Source organism: Rhipicephalus microplus, unplaced genomic scaffold (assembly GCF_043290135.1).
Source record: "Rhipicephalus microplus isolate Deutch F79 unplaced genomic scaffold, USDA_Rmic scaffold_181, whole genome shotgun sequence".
Classification (NCBI taxonomy): domain Eukaryota; kingdom Metazoa; phylum Arthropoda; class Arachnida; order Ixodida; family Ixodidae; genus Rhipicephalus; species Rhipicephalus microplus.
In genome coordinates, this window is record NW_027464752.1 from 22,501 (window position 1) to 37,500 (window position 15,000).

A 15,000-nucleotide genomic window follows, 5' to 3' on the forward strand; every position below is an offset into this window, starting at 1 on the left:
GTAAACCCATCGCGAACCGAGTACGACGCCCTACCAAGTGCGCCCGCAACCCTGTACAGGGTCACATCTTCACAAGGCTGGCAAGCGGCATTCCGCTGCGCGCGTGCGTCGTCCGAGCAGTTGCGTGATAAACGACCGTGTCGAAAGCCCAAACACCGCCGAGGCCAGTCGCCGCCGCCGCAAGGGCAGCCACGCAGCCTGGCGAGAGGCATCGTCTCGTGTAGCGTCGCCCCCGCCCCAACTGGAGTGGCCCAGTTTTTTGAACGGGACGGGAACTGCGAAGCACTTAGACCGACGGCGGACTACGACGAGAACGCCTTAAGCTTCGCCAACGTTTCGCCAACTCGTGCGGGAGACTTTTTCCGCTTCGCGGCAAGTCGTCGCGCCGTGCTCTCCGCATCAACCGCGTACGCAGCGAACCGCAAACGTCGGGCGCAGCCTCCTCACCTCCCTGCGCTTTGCGCGCGAACGTTCCCTGTTCGCGCGGCAAAGCCTGGAGGAGGCACGGCCCCGCAGCGTGTTCGAGCGCCCGGTCTACGGGACACCCTGCTTACTTCGAGGGCAACAAGCGCAACGCAAGGCTGCGATCTCGCGCACTTTGCGCACGGCTGGAGAAGCTTTGCTGGCCGGCTTTCGCTCCTCGTGTTTACCGTGCGTTAAAGTTGCGCGTCCGTGGCTCTCGCAGCTCTTGCGCGCCCGGTCGCAGAGAGGAGTACGCAACCTCGACCGCACTTTCCCTGCAGGCTTCCTTCCGACTCGAAGTCCTGCGGCGGTCTCAACGAGGTGCCACATCCTCAATGCAGTCGGTCGCCCCCGTTTCGGTTGGGCTCTGGCACGACGGTCGCCACCGTCTCGCCCTTGAGTGGCCGCTGTTGGCGCTCGCTGTGAGGTGTTCAGCGTGCTGTCCGTGTTGCCGACGCGGTCAAAACGAGTCGACGGCTCACGTTCCCTTGTGCGCCGAAGGCTCTCTTGATATGTGATCCGACCCTCAGACAGACGAAGCCAAGGGAAGACCCAAGGCCGCAATGTGCGTTCAAAGAATCAGTGCTCAGTGTGTCCTGCAATTCACACCAAGTCTCGCAGCTGGCTGCGTTCTTCATCGACCCGAGAACCGAGTGATCCACCGCTTAGAGTCGTGAAAAAGTGTTTGTTCAATTCCGTACAGTCAAAACCAAACGTTTCTGGCACTCGGCCAAACAGTGGCCAAGAAGGGCGCTTTTCAGCGCACGCTTGGACTCCAAAACTCTGCCGCGCCTTTTTCGGCTGCCGCAAATCGAGCAAACGGTGTGTTTCGGACGGCGTTTCGCTTTCGCTACTTGCGAGTGCTTTCGTGGTCCACCCCTCTATAAATACTCGGGAGGCGTCGAAGCCGGTTCTCCAAGCCGGACCCGTAGGTATCGTTGTGTGCTCGCTCTCATTGGCCCGCCTAACCAGAAAATGCCTGCGGTACACCCATTTGGATAAGAGTGCACGCAGATGCGGGCCTCGACGGCTACACATTTCCTCGGGCGGCCGCCTCCCGGCCTCCGTGGAGCGCGGGATGCACGGTCCCATCGACAAGCCTCTCCCGTTTTTACCGTGGCGTCGCGGTTCACCACGGCAGGCGGGTCGGTCTCCTCCGCATAAAAAGGGGGACCCCCGCTTTTTGTTCCACGAAATCGCACAAGCTTTTTTCGCATCCACGGTTTGCCACCGCACACCAAAATGCCGATCCGGCTGCCTACTTTAGCCAACAGGTGGAGCCAGGCGCGCCGTACTTGCGCGGCACTTCCCACGTCCACCGAAGTCGGTGCCAAGGACCACTTTCGGCGCCGGAGCCGCGTACGAGCCTACTCGAGGCGGAAGAACGAAGCCAGCAAGGGCCTGGCCGCAAGTGCGTTCAATTGTCGGGACGTCCAAGTCCCTCGTTCTTCCGTGCTTCCTCTTTCGGCAAGTCGTTGCGGCACCTTCCCAAAGCGCGCAGACCCGCTAATCGCGACGAGCGCGACGTGGCCGTGCCGCCTTTCCCTCGGCAGCAAGCAAAACGCCTGGCAACGTCGACGCTCCCCTAACCGCGATCTCGCACCGTGTTTCGTGTGGCGAATTCAAAAGCCGGCCGGCGCTGCTGCAACCATTACGGTCGGTACGCATACGCCGCGGAGGGCGGGACGGTCATCGGAGCGTGCGGTTCCTCCATCGAGTACTGCGCACCTCGGCCGTCGCATCGCCGTGCCATGACCGGCCGCGCGTCAACGCGAACCGGTGCCAGCGAGATCCCTCGCCTGCAAGAACCGACCGGCAGCCTCCGTCACCCGAGGACGCGGAGGCGCTTGCCGCGGACGGCGGGACGGTATGCACTGGTGCACAGCGGACCCGTCACATCGCCAGTTCCTTGACCGACCGCCGACGCTTGTGCCGTTCCTCTCGTACTTGGCAGTCGCCGCGCGATTGTCGGGTCTCGTTCTTGCACGCTCGAACGGTCGGGAGGGCACTCGGCTGGCGTTTCGGGAACGCGCAGCCTCGCCTTCTACCGACGTAACCACGACTCGCCGTTCGCGCTCCGCCGCTCCTGTTTACAGTACTAGGCGGTCCCGCAGCGGTCGGGTCGCGCATTTCGAGCGCTTCGAGCCACGGTGCTGTGGCGGGTCGAAAGCCGACCTATGAGTGCGTTGCGCCGTTTGTACCCGCGTCCGCCACCTGGCCGACCGTCCAAGGTCGCGGTGTTGGCGTCCGCTGGGCGCAACAATTTGTCACGGGGTGCCGCTCCACATTCAGGCAGCCCCGTGGGGAAAAGCCGACCCCGCGTCCAAACGGGGTCAGCGGCAGAAAGTGTCGGGCGCAGACGCAGCTGAGGCGCTCACCCTTCACAATCCGTTAATGATCCTTCCGCAGGTTCACCTACGGAAACCTTGTTACGACTTTTACTTCCTCTAAATGATCAAGTTTGGTCATCTTTCCAACAGACCGGCGCAACCGAAAGGCCGCGCCGGACATCGGTCCGAAGACCTCACTAAATCATTCAATCGGTAGTAGCGACGGGCGGTGTGTACAAAGGGCAGGGACGTAATCAACGCGAGCTTATGACTCGCGCTTACTGGGAATTCCTCGTTCAAGGGGAACAATTGCAAGCCCCTATCCCAATCACGAAAGAAGTTCCACGGGTTACCCAGTCTTTTCAGACAGGGATAAAGACACGCTGCTTCCTTCAGTGTAGCGCGCGTGCGGCCCCGGACATCTAAGGGCATCACAGACCTGTTATTGCTCTGTTTCGTGCGGCTAGGAGCCGCTTGTCCCTCTAAGAAGGTTGTAAGGTGCTGGGAACCCCGCACCTATTTAATAGGCTAGAGTCTCGTTCGTTATCGGAATTAACCAGACAAATCGCTCCACCAACTAAGAACGGCCATGCACCACCATCCACCGAATCAAGAAAGAGCTCTCAATCTGTCAATCCTCCCAGTGTCCGGGCCGGGTAAGTTTTCCCGTGTTGAGTCAAATTAAGCCGCAGGCTCCACTCCTGGTGGTGCCCTTCCGTCAATTCCTTTAAGTTTCAGCTTTGCAACCATACTTCCCCCGGAACCCAAATACTTTGGTTTCCCGGAAGCTGCCCGCCGAGTCATTTGAGTAACTCAGGCGGATCGCTGGTTGGCATCGTTTATGGTCAGAACTAGGGCGGTATCTGATCGCCTTCGAACCTCTGACTTTCGTTCTTGATCAATGAAAACATTCTTGGCAAATGCTTTCGCAGTAGTTCGTCTTGCGACGGTCCAAGAATTTCACCTCTAGCGCCGCAATACGAATGCCCCCGTCCGTCCCTCTTAATCATTACCTCGTATTCCAAAAACCAACAGAACAGAAACGAGGTCTTGTTCTATTATTCCATGCAAGTTTATTCAGGCGACTCGCCTGCGTTGAGCACTCTAATTTTTTCAAAGTAAAAGCACCGGCCATCTCGAGGCACACAATGAAGTGCACCAAGAAAGAACCGGCATGATGTTCAGTCCGAGCCGTCGCATCGGGTAGATGCACTACTCGTCTGGAACTGAGATCCAACTACGAGCTTTTTAACCGCAGCAGCTTTAGTATACGCTATTGGAGCTGGAATTACCGCGGCTGCTGGCACCAGACTTGCCCTCCAATTGATCCTCGTTAAAGGATTTAGAGTGTACTCATTTCAATTACGGGGCCTCAAAAGAGTCCCGTATTGTTATTTTTCGTCACTACCTCCCCGTGCCGGGAGTGGGTAATTTGCGCGCCTGCTGCCTTCCTTGGATGTGGTAGCCGTTTCTCAGGCTCCCTCTCCGGAATCGAACCCTGATTCTCCGTTACCCGTAACAACCATGGTAAGCAAGTAACCTACCATCGAAAGTTGATAAGGCAGACACTTGAAAGAAACGTCGCCGGCTCGTGGCCATGCGATCAGCACAAAGTTATCCAGAGTCACCACACAATACGGGCCGAAACCCGATCGATCTTGGTCTAATAAAAGCACCCGTTACCCAAAGGGCTCCAGGCTCACTGCATGTATTAGCTCTAGAATTGCCACAGTTATCCAAGTAGGAAGAAACGATCTAAGGAACCATAACTGATTTAATGAGCCATTCGCGGTTTCGCCTTATTTCGGCATGTACTTAGACATGCATGGCTTAATCTTTGAGACAAGCATATGATTACTGGCAGGATCAACCAGGTAATCGTTCGACTGCGCGTCCGTCCTCGCCTTCGGCGGGCCGGACGCAGTCTGTGTGCGGCGGAGGCCACCTTCAGGCGCCCCAACACGCTTATTTTGCACTCCGAGATGACGGCGTTCGAGCTCGCTACGGCACAACCTTCCCGAAAGACGAGTGGGAGCCGTGCGGCAAGAAGCACGTTCATGCTCGCTCTTTTTCGTTGCATCGACTCGGTCGCGCCGTGCGGGTTGCCCAAGCCCGCTGCACTGTCGGTGGACCGGCCGGAACTAGCAACGGAGCCGAGACTGCAAAGCCGCCAGACGACGGGTCACGCCCGCGTCTTCGGCGCTTTCGCATCTGAATCGCCCGAGGACGACACGGAACACACCTCGATATCGTGGTAAAACGGCACCGTCCGACAACCAGCCCCTAACGCATCAAGCGGATGAGGCTGCAGACGACTGCCGTGGATTCCCCTGGAGCAGACCCGAGGACACGCTTGACGAGGCCGAAGCCCGCCGCATATCAGACACCCGGTCGCTTTCGCGTACGCCGCTCACGAGAACCCCCACATAATAGCAGCGATAAGTACCCAGACCTCCTTGGGCACTAATACGAGCGTACTCGAGAAAATTTCACCGCGGGTGTGCCCCGAAACGTGTGGCACGTTGAGCGTGCCACAAGTCTACGTCGCTCTCAAACCCGCCGAGGTCGTAGAATTTGCGACCCTACTCACGAAATTCCCACCGAGGATACGGCCGCAAACGTACCGCACCTTGGGTAGGCCACGAGTTTGTGCAACACTACGCTGACGGCACAGCACCGAGGTCGTGCGCGCACGCACGGGAAAATTCCGCCGCGGTTTCTGCCGAAAACGTGAGGCACCACGACTCTCCGCAAGTTCGCGTCGACTGCGAAAGACCGAAGTCGTGAACGACGTGTCCGCTACTCGCCGCCGACACGCTGGACACCAAACGTACAACGACTCGACGGCGTCGTAGAGGCCCACGACGCGGTTTTCCTTAACGACGTCTCGGCGTGGCACCGACAGGTTAGAACGGCCGACCAACGTTCCCTGTCCGCCGTTCGGCTCAGTCGAAGGGCTCGGCGACTTCGGCAACGCTGCGAAGCCGCACGGTGACGCACGCCATGTCCCCATTTTTTTTTTTCTTTCTGCGTCTGCCGGGGTGCCCCTATAATAGCAGCGATAAGCACCCAGACCGCCGTGGGTCGCTCGCCCCGGCTGACGTGGTTTTTCGTACTCCTGCGGCGGTCGCCGTCAAGCACGTCCAAATACGCTACTTTCGTGGGCGCATTCACGCTCTTTCGCTTCGCCGGAGTGCCAGCACTCACTCTGCCAAAAACGGCGAACATCCGAGCGGCGGTTCCCACTTTTGCGTCGGCGTCGCAAACCCCGCCCCGGCAGACGAGGTTTGCCGTACTCGTGCGACGGTGGCCGGCGGGCACGTCGAAAGACGCCGATATCGTGCGCGAATTGGCGCACCTTGGCTTCACCGGAGTGCCGCCACTGACTCCTCCAAAAACGGCGAAGATCCGAGCGGCGCTTCCCACTTTCGCATCGGCGTCCCGAACTCCGCCCCGGCTGACGCGGTTTACCGTACTCGTGCGACGGTCGCCGGCGAGCACGTGGAAAGACGCCGATATCGTGCCCGAATCGGCTCCGTTCGGCTTCGCCGGAGTGCCAGCACTGGCTCGGCGAAAGACGACGAACATCCGAGCGACGGTTCTCACTATTGCGTACGCGTCGCAAACCCCGCCCCGGCAGACGCACTTTGCCGTACTCGTGCGACGGTCGCCGGCGAGCACGTAGAAAGACGCCGATATCGTGCCGGAATCGGCCCCGTTTGGCTTCGCCGGAGTGCCAGCACTCACTCGGCCACAAACGGCGAACATCCGAGCGGCGGTTCCCACTTAGCCGTCGGCGTCCCGAACTCCGCCCCGGCAGACGCGGTTGCCGAGCTCGTGCGACTAGCGACCGCGAAGCCGTCTCGCGACGCCGCTTTCGTGCGCGGCTCCCACTGCGACCTGGGTCACCCGAGGTCGACGAGCAAAAAAGAATGTCGAAAAAAAATTTTTTTTTTTTTGCGTCTGCCGGGGTGCCCCTATAATAGCAGCGATAAGCACCCAGACCGCCATGGGTCGCTCGCCCCGGCTGACGTGGTTTTTCGTTTTCCTGCGGTGGTCGTCGTCAAGCACGTCCAAACACGCCACTTTCGTGGGCGCATTCGCGCTCTTTCGCTTCGCCGGAGTGCCAGCACTCACTCTGCCAAAAACGGCGAACATCCTAGTGGCGGTTCCCACTTTTGCGTCGGCGTCGCCAACCCCGCCCCGGCATACGCGGTTTGCCGTACTCGTGCGGCGGTGGCCGGCGGGCACGTCGAAAGACACCGATATCGTGCGCGAGTCGATGCTTCTTGGTCTCGCAGGAGGGCCGCCACTCACTCCTGCAAAAACGGCGAAGATCCGAGCGGCGCTTCCCACTTTTTCGTCGGCATCGCAAACCTCGCCCCGGCAGACGCGCTTTGCCGTACTCGTGCGACGGTCGCCGGCGAGCACGTCGAAATACGCCGATATCGTGCCCGAATCGGCCCCGTTTCGCTTCGCCGGAGTGCCAGCACTCACTCGGCCAAAAACGGCGAACATCCGAGCAGCGGTACCCACTTAGCCGTCGGCATCCCGAACTCCGCGCCGGCTGACGCGGTTGCCGAGCTCGTGCGACTAGCGACCGCGAACGCGTCTCGCGACGCCGCTTTCGTGCGCGGCTCCCATTGCGACCTGGGTTACCCGAGCTCGACCAGCAAAAAAGAAGGTCGAAAAAAAATTTTTTTTTTCTGCGTCTGCCGGGGTGCCCCTATAATAGCAGCGATAAGCACCCAGACCGCCGTGGGTCGCTCGCCCCGGCTGACGTGGTTTTTCGTACTCCTGCAGCGGTCGCCGTCAAGCACGTCCAAATACGCCACTTTCGTGGGCGCTTTCGCGCTCTTTCGCGTCGCCGGTGTGCCAGCACTCACTCTGCCAAAAACGGCCAACATCCGAGCGGCGGTTCCCACTTTTGCGTCGGCGTCGTAAACCCCGCCCCGGCAGACGCGGTTTGCCCTACTCGTGCGACGGTCGCCGGCGAGCGCGTCGAAAGACGCCGATATCGTGCGCTAATTGGCGCTCCTTGGCTTCTCCGGAGTGCCGCCACTCACTCCTCCAAAAACGGCGAAGATCCGAGCGGCGTTCTCCACTTTCGCATCGGCGTCCCGAACTCCGCCCGGGCTGACGCGGTTTACCGTACTCGTGCGACGGTCGCCGCCGGGCACGTCGAAAGACGCCGATATCGTGCCGTAATCGGCCCCGTTTGGCTTCGCCCGAGTGCCAGCACTCACTCGGCCAAAAACGGCGAACATCCGAGCAGCGTTTCCCACTTTCGCATCGGCGTCCCGAAGCCCGCCCCGGCAGACGCGGTTTGCCCTACTCGAGCGACGGTCGCCGGCGATCACGTCGAAAGGCGCCGAATTCGTGCACGAATCGATGCTTCTTGGTCTCGCAGGAGGGCCGCCACTCACTCCTGCAAAAACGGCGAAGATCCGAGTTGCGCTTCCCACTTTTTCGTCGGCGTCCCGAACTACGCCCCGGCTGACGCGGTTTACCGTACTCGTGCGACGGTCGCCGGCGGGCACTTCAAAATACGCCGATTTCGTGGGCGCATTCACGCTGTTTCGCTTCCCCGGAGTGCCAACACTCACTCTGCCGAAAGCGGCGATCATCCGAGCGGCGGTTCCCACTTTTGCGTCGGCTTCGCAAACGGCGCCCCGGCAGACGCGCTCGTGCGACGTACTCGTGCGACGGTCGCCGGCGAGCACGTCGAAAGACGCCGATATCGTGCTCGAATCGACCCCGTTTCGCTTCGCCGGAGTGCTGCCAGTCACGGCGCAGAAAACGGCGAACAAGTGTTTTTTTTTTTTTTCCTAGAATTTGTGTTATAGAAGGCACATTTGATATCGGACGATAATTTTCAACTTTATCACGCGCACCGATTTTCGTGTAGAGGTTTGCAAGTTTATGGGAATTTCTCCACTTGGAATAATGCGATTTAGTAGTACTACGAGAACTTCATGGATGTACTCAAGGGTACGGGGCAAGTCAGTTACGTCAACACCTGCAGATTTTTTACACTTCAAACTGAAAATTGTTGGTTGTGAGTCCTCGTGTGATATTAAAGGCCGATTCGCTAACACATAGAACAAAGAAAGAAAGGAAGAAAAAACGCCCGCGCTCGCTCAAGAAACCTGGGTTCGCAACAAGTGGCAACAACAAGCAACCGAGCGAGTGCGCCAAAACCCGTGGCGGCCGTACAAACGCGAAGTCCCAACCGCGTCAGCCGGGGCGGCACGGGACAGGAAAAATCACTTCAGCCGGGGCGGCGGGGCACCGAATAAACCTCGTCACCTCGTCGCAGGATAAAAGAGGAAACAAAAAGTCTAAACAGCGTCTGCTGGAGCGAATGCGTAATAAAACAACAACAACAACAAAAAAAAACACCCGCGCTCAAGAAGTCTGCAATCCTCACAAAAGGCGACTGTGACCGAGCAGCGTCAGCCGGGGCCGTGCGGAAACGGAAAAACCGCGACTACCGGGGCGTCGAGGCACCGAAAAATCCACTTCAGCCGCGGCGAAAAAAAAAAACAAAAAGAAAGACGGAGGGGGGGGGGGAACCACGTCTGCCGGGGCGAAGGAAAAAAAAAACGCGTCTGCCGGGGCGAGCCCGGGTGCGGCACCACCGGGAAAACTGTGGCAAACAGACATGGCGATCGAGTGAGTGGGCCGCCAGCCAGGCTCAGCCAAAAAGTGCAAAGTCCGAACTGCGTCAGCCGGGGCGGCAAAAACCGCGTCAGCCGGGGCGGCGCAAAAAACCGCGTCTGCCGGGGCGGCACGAAACCGCGTCAGCCGGGGCGGGGCGAAAACTGCGTCAGCCGGGGCGAAAGAAAAAAAAAACGCGTCTGCCGGGGCAAGCCCGGGTGCGGCACCACCGGGAAAACTGTGGCAAACAGACATGGCGATCGAGTGAGTGGGCCGCCAGCCAGGCACAGCCGAAAAGTGCAAAGTCCGAACCGTGTCAGCCGGGGCGACGCAAAAACCGCGTCAGCCGGGGCGGCGCGAAAACCGCGTCAGCCGGGGCGGCACGAAACCGCGTCAGCCGGGGCGGCGCGAAAACTGCGTCAGCCGGGGCGGCGCGAAAACCTCGTCAGCCGGGGCGAGCGAAAAGGGGGGGGGGGGGGAACCACGTCTGCCGGGGCGAAAGAAAAAAAAACGCGTCTGCCGGGGCGAGCCCGGGTGCGGCACCACCGGGAAGACTGTGGCAAACAGACATGGCGATCGAGTGAGTGGGCCGCCAGCCAGGCTCAGCCCAAAAAGTGCTAAGTCCGAACTGCGTCAGCCGGGGCGGCGCGAAAACCGCGTCTGCCGGGGCGGCACGAAACCGCGTCAGCCGGGGCGGCGCGAAAACTGCGTCAGCCGGGGCGAGCCCGGGTGCGGCACCACCGGGAAAACTGTGGCAAACAGACATGGCGATCGAGTGAGTGGGCCGCCAGCCAGGCACAGCCGAAAAGTGCTAAGTCCGAACTGCGTCAGCCGGGGCGGCAAAAACCGCGTCAGCCGGGGCGGCGCAAAAAACCGCGTCTGCCGGGGCGGCACGAAACCGCGTCAGCCGGGGCGGCGCGAAAACTGCGTCAGCCGGGGCGAAAGAAAAAAAAAAACGCGTCTGCCGGGGCGAGCCCGGGTGCGGCACCACCGGGAAAACTGTGGCAAACAGACATGGCGATCGAGTGAGTGGGCCGCCAGCCAGGCACAGCCGAAAAGTGCTAAGTCCGAACTGCGTCTGCCGGGGCGGCACGAAACCGCGTCAGCCGGGGCGGCGCGAAAACCGCGTCTGCCGGGGCGGCACGAAACCGCGTCAGCCGGGGCGGCGCGAAAACTGCGTCAGCCGGGGCGAGCCCGGGTGCGGCACCACCGGGAAAACTGTGGCAAACAGACATGGCGATTGAGTGAGTGGGCCGCCAGCCAGGCACAGCCGAAAAGTGCTAAGTCCGAACTGCGTCTGCCGGGGCGGCACGAAACCGCGTCAGCCGGGGCGGCGCGAAAACCGCGTCTGCCGGGGCGGCACGAAACCGCGTCAGCCGGGGCGGCGCGAAAACTGCGTCAGCCGGGGCGAGCCCGGGTGCGGCACCACCGGGAAAACTGTGGCAAACAGACATGGCGATCGAGTGAGTGGGCCGCCAGCCAGGCACAGCCGAAAAGTGCAAAGTCCGAACCGTGTCAGCCGGGGCGACGCAAAAACCGCGTCAGCCGGGGCGGCGCGAAAACCGCGTCAGCCGGGGCGGCACGAAACCGCGTCAGCCGGGGCGGCGCGAAAACTGCGTCAGCCGGGGCGGCGCGAAAACCTCGTCAGCCGGGGCGAGCGAAAAGGGGGGGGGGGAACCACGTCTGCCGGGGCGAAAGAAAAAAAAACGCGTCTGCCGGGGCGAGCCCGGGTGCGGCACCACCGGGAAGACTGTGGCAAACAGACATGGCGATCGAGTGAGTGGGCCGCCAGCCAGGCTCAGCCCAAAAAGTGCTAAGTCCGAACTGCGTCAGCCGGGGCGGCGCGAAAACCGCGTCTGCCGGGGCGGCACGAAACCGCGTCAGCCGGGGCGGCGCGAAAACTGCGTCAGCCGGGGCGAGCCCGGGTGCGGCACCACCGGGAAAACTGTGGCAAACAGACATGGCGATCGAGTGAGTGGGCCGCCAGCCAGGCACAGCCGAAAAGTGCTAAGTCCGAACTGCGTCAGCCGGGGCGGCAAAAACCGCGTCAGCCGGGGCGGCGCAAAAAACCGCGTCTGCCGGGGCGGCACGAAACCGCGTCAGCCGGGGCGGCGCGAAAACTGCGTCAGCCGGGGCGAAAGAAAAAAAAAAACGCGTCTGCCGGGGCGAGCCCGGGTGCGGCACCACCGGGAAAACTGTGGCAAACAGACATGGCGATCGAGTGAGTGGGCCGCCAGCCAGGCACAGCCGAAAAGTGCTAAGTCCGAACTGCGTCTGCCGGGGCGGCACGAAACCGCGTCAGCCGGGGCGGCGCGAAAACCGCGTCTGCCGGGGCGGCACGAAACCGCGTCAGCCGGGGCGGCGCGAAAACTGCGTCAGCCGGGGCGAGCCCGGGTGCGGCACCACCGGGAAAACTGTGGCAAACAGACATGGCGATTGAGTGAGTGGGCCGCCAGCCAGGCACAGCCGAAAAGTGCTAAGTCCGAACTGCGTCTGCCGGGGCGGCACGAAACCGCGTCAGCCGGGGCGGCGCGAAAACCGCGTCTGCCGGGGCGGCACGAAACCGCGTCAGCCGGGGCGGCGCGAAAACTGCGTCAGCCGGGGCGAGCCCGGGTGCGGCACCACCGGGAAAACTGTGGCAAACAGACATGGCGATCGAGTGAGTGGGCCGCCAGCCAGGCACAGCCGAAAAGTGCAAAGTCCGAACCGTGTCAGCCGGGGCGACGCAAAAACCGCGTCAGCCGGGGCGGCGCGAAAACCGCGTCAGCCGGGGCGGCGCGAAAACTGCGTCAGCCGGGGCGGCGCGAAAACCTCGTCAGCCGGGGCGAGCGAAAAGGGGGGGGGGGGAACCACGTCTGCCGGGGCGAAAGAAAAAAAAACGCGTCTGCCGGGGCGAGCCCGGGTGCGGCACCACCGGGAAGACTGTGGCAAACAGACATGGCGATCGAGTGAGTGGGCCGCCAGCCAGGCTCAGCCCAAAAAGTGCTAAGTCCGAACTGCGTCAGCCGGGGCGGCGCGAAAACCGCGTCTGCCGGGGCGGCACGAAACCGCGTCAGCCGGGGCGGCGCGAAAACTGCGTCAGCCGGGGCGAGCCCGGGTGCGGCACCACCGGGAAAACTGTGGCAAACAGACATGGCGATCGAGTGAGTGGGCCGCCAGCCAGGCACAGCCGAAAAGTGCTAAGTCCGAACTGCGTCAGCCGGGGCGGCAAAAACCGCGTCAGCCGGGGCGGCGCAAAAAACCGCGTCTGCCGGGGCGGCACGAAACCGCGTCAGCCGGGGCGGCGCGAAAACTGCGTCAGCCGGGGCGAAAGAAAAAAAAAAACGCGTCTGCCGGGGCGAGCCCGGGTGCGGCACCACCGGGAAAACTGTGGCAAACAGACATGGCGATCGAGTGAGTGGGCCGCCAGCCAGGCACAGCCGAAAAGTGCTAAGTCCGAACTGCGTCTGCCGGGACGGCACGAAACCGCGTCAGCCGGGGCGGCGCGAAAACCGCGTCTGCCGGGGCGGCACGAAACCGCGTCAGCCGGGGCGGCGCGAAAACTGCGTCAGCCGGGGCGAGCCCGGGTGCGGCACCACCGGGAAAACTGTGGCAAACAGACATGGCGATTGAGTGAGTGGGCCGCCAGCCAGGCACAGCCGAAAAGTGCTAAGTCCGAACTGCGTCTGCCGGGGCGGCACGAAACCGCGTCAGCCGGGGCGGCGCGAAAACCGCGTCTGCCGGGGCGGCACGAAACCGCGTCAGCCGGGGCGGCGCGAAAACTGCGTCAGCCGGGGCGAGCCCGGGTGCGGCACCACCGGGAAAACTGTGGCAAACAGACATGGCGATCGAGTGAGTGGGCCGCCAGCCAGGCACAGCCGAAAAGTGCAAAGTCCGAACCGTGTCAGCCGGGGCGACGCAAAAACCGCGTCAGCCGGGGCGGCGCGAAAACCGCGTCAGCCGGGGCGGCGCGAAAACTGCGTCAGCCGGGGCGGCGCGAAAACCTCGTCAGCCGGGGCGAGCGAAAAGGGGGGGGGGGGAACCACGTCTGCCGGGGCGAAAGAAAAAAAAACGCGTCTGCCGGGGCGAGCCCGGGTGCGGCACCACCGGGAAGACTGTGGCAAACAGACATGGCGATCGAGTGAGTGGGCCGCCAGCCAGGCTCAGCCCAAAAAGTGCTAAGTCCGAACTGCGTCAGCCGGGGCGGCGCGAAAACCGCGTCTGCCGGGGCGGCACGAAACCGCGTCAGCCGGGGCGGCGCGAAAACTGCGTCAGCCGGGGCGAGCCCGGGTGCGGCACCACCGGGAAAACTGTGGCAAACAGACATGGCGATCGAGTGAGTGGGCCGCCAGCCAGGCACAGCCGAAAAGTGCTAAGTCCGAACTGCGTCAGCCGGGGCGGCAAAAACCGCGTCAGCCGGGGCGGCGCAAAAAACCGCGTCTGCCGGGGCGGCACGAAACCGCGTCAGCCGGGGCGGCGCGAAAACTGCGTCAGCCGGGGCGAAAGAAAAAAAAAAACGCGTCTGCCGGGGCGAGCCCGGGTGCGGCACCACCGGGAAAACTGTGGCAAACAGACATGGCGATCGAGTGAGTGGGCCGCCAGCCAGGCACAGCCGAAAAGTGCTAAGTCCGAACTGCGTCTGCCGGGGCGGCACGAAACCGCGTCAGCCGGGGCGGCGCGAAAACCGCGTCTGCCGGGGCGGCACGAAACCGCGTCAGCCGGGGCGGCGCGAAAACTGCGTCAGCCGGGGCGAGCCCGGGTGCGGCACCACCGGGAAAACTGTGGCAAACAGACATGGCGATTGAGTGAGTGGGCCGCCAGCCAGGCTCAGCCCAAAAAGTGCTAAGTCCGAACTGCGTCAGCCGGGGCGGCGCGAAAACCGCGTCAGCCGGGGCGGCGCAAAAACCGCGTCTGCCGGGGCGAAATCAAAAAAAAAAACAAAGAAAAAAGCCCGCGCTTAATCAAAAGAAAACAAAGAAAAAAGCTTGCGCTTAATCAAAAGAAAACAAACAAAAAAAGTTCGCGCTTAAGCCTGGCGGTGGAACCACCGGGGCAAACAGACCTGGCGATCGAGTGAGTGGGCCGCCAGCCGGGGTGAGCCAAAAAGTGCAAAGTCCGAACCGCGTCAGCCGGGGCGACGCAAAAACCGCGTCAGCCGGGGCGGCGCGAAAACCGCGTCAGCCGGGGCGGCGCGAAAACCGCGTCAGCCGGGGCGGCGCAAAAACTGCGTCAGCCGGGGCGGCACGGAAAAACGAAAACCGCGTCAGCCGGGGCGGCACGGAAAAACGAAAACCGCGTCAGCCGGGGCGACATCAAAATGAGGAAAAAAAAAAAAAAACTGCCTTAGGACACCTGCGTACACTTTCATGCGTTTGGGCATATCTCTCTGTAACACGCGCGCCCCTCGTTACGCGCGGCACTCTGTTTTCTCCGACACCCATATTTCGGCGGCATGTGGCACGCGCGCCCGTCCCTACGCACGGCACACCGCAGTGCTTTCTCGATATTTTTCTTTTCCTCCAACACCGTCATCTATAGGCTTTTAGTGACCTGTTGCTCGTGGCACAAG

At 62.0% G+C, this 15,000-nt stretch overlaps 2 non-coding genes across 2 annotated transcripts; both read right to left on the minus strand.

Annotated features, from left to right (window-relative positions):
- Positions 1-982: 982 nt before the first annotated feature.
- LOC142791661 (5.8S ribosomal RNA) lies at positions 983-1,135 on the minus strand. Its single transcript, XR_012890359.1, has one exon. It is a non-coding gene; the product is annotated as a 5.8S ribosomal RNA (ribosomal RNA).
- A 1,719-nt stretch (positions 1,136-2,854) lies between these two features.
- LOC142791664 (small subunit ribosomal RNA) lies at positions 2,855-4,669 on the minus strand. Its single transcript, XR_012890362.1, has one exon. It is a non-coding gene; the product is annotated as a small subunit ribosomal RNA (ribosomal RNA).
- Between the last annotated feature and the right edge of the window lie 10,331 nt (positions 4,670-15,000).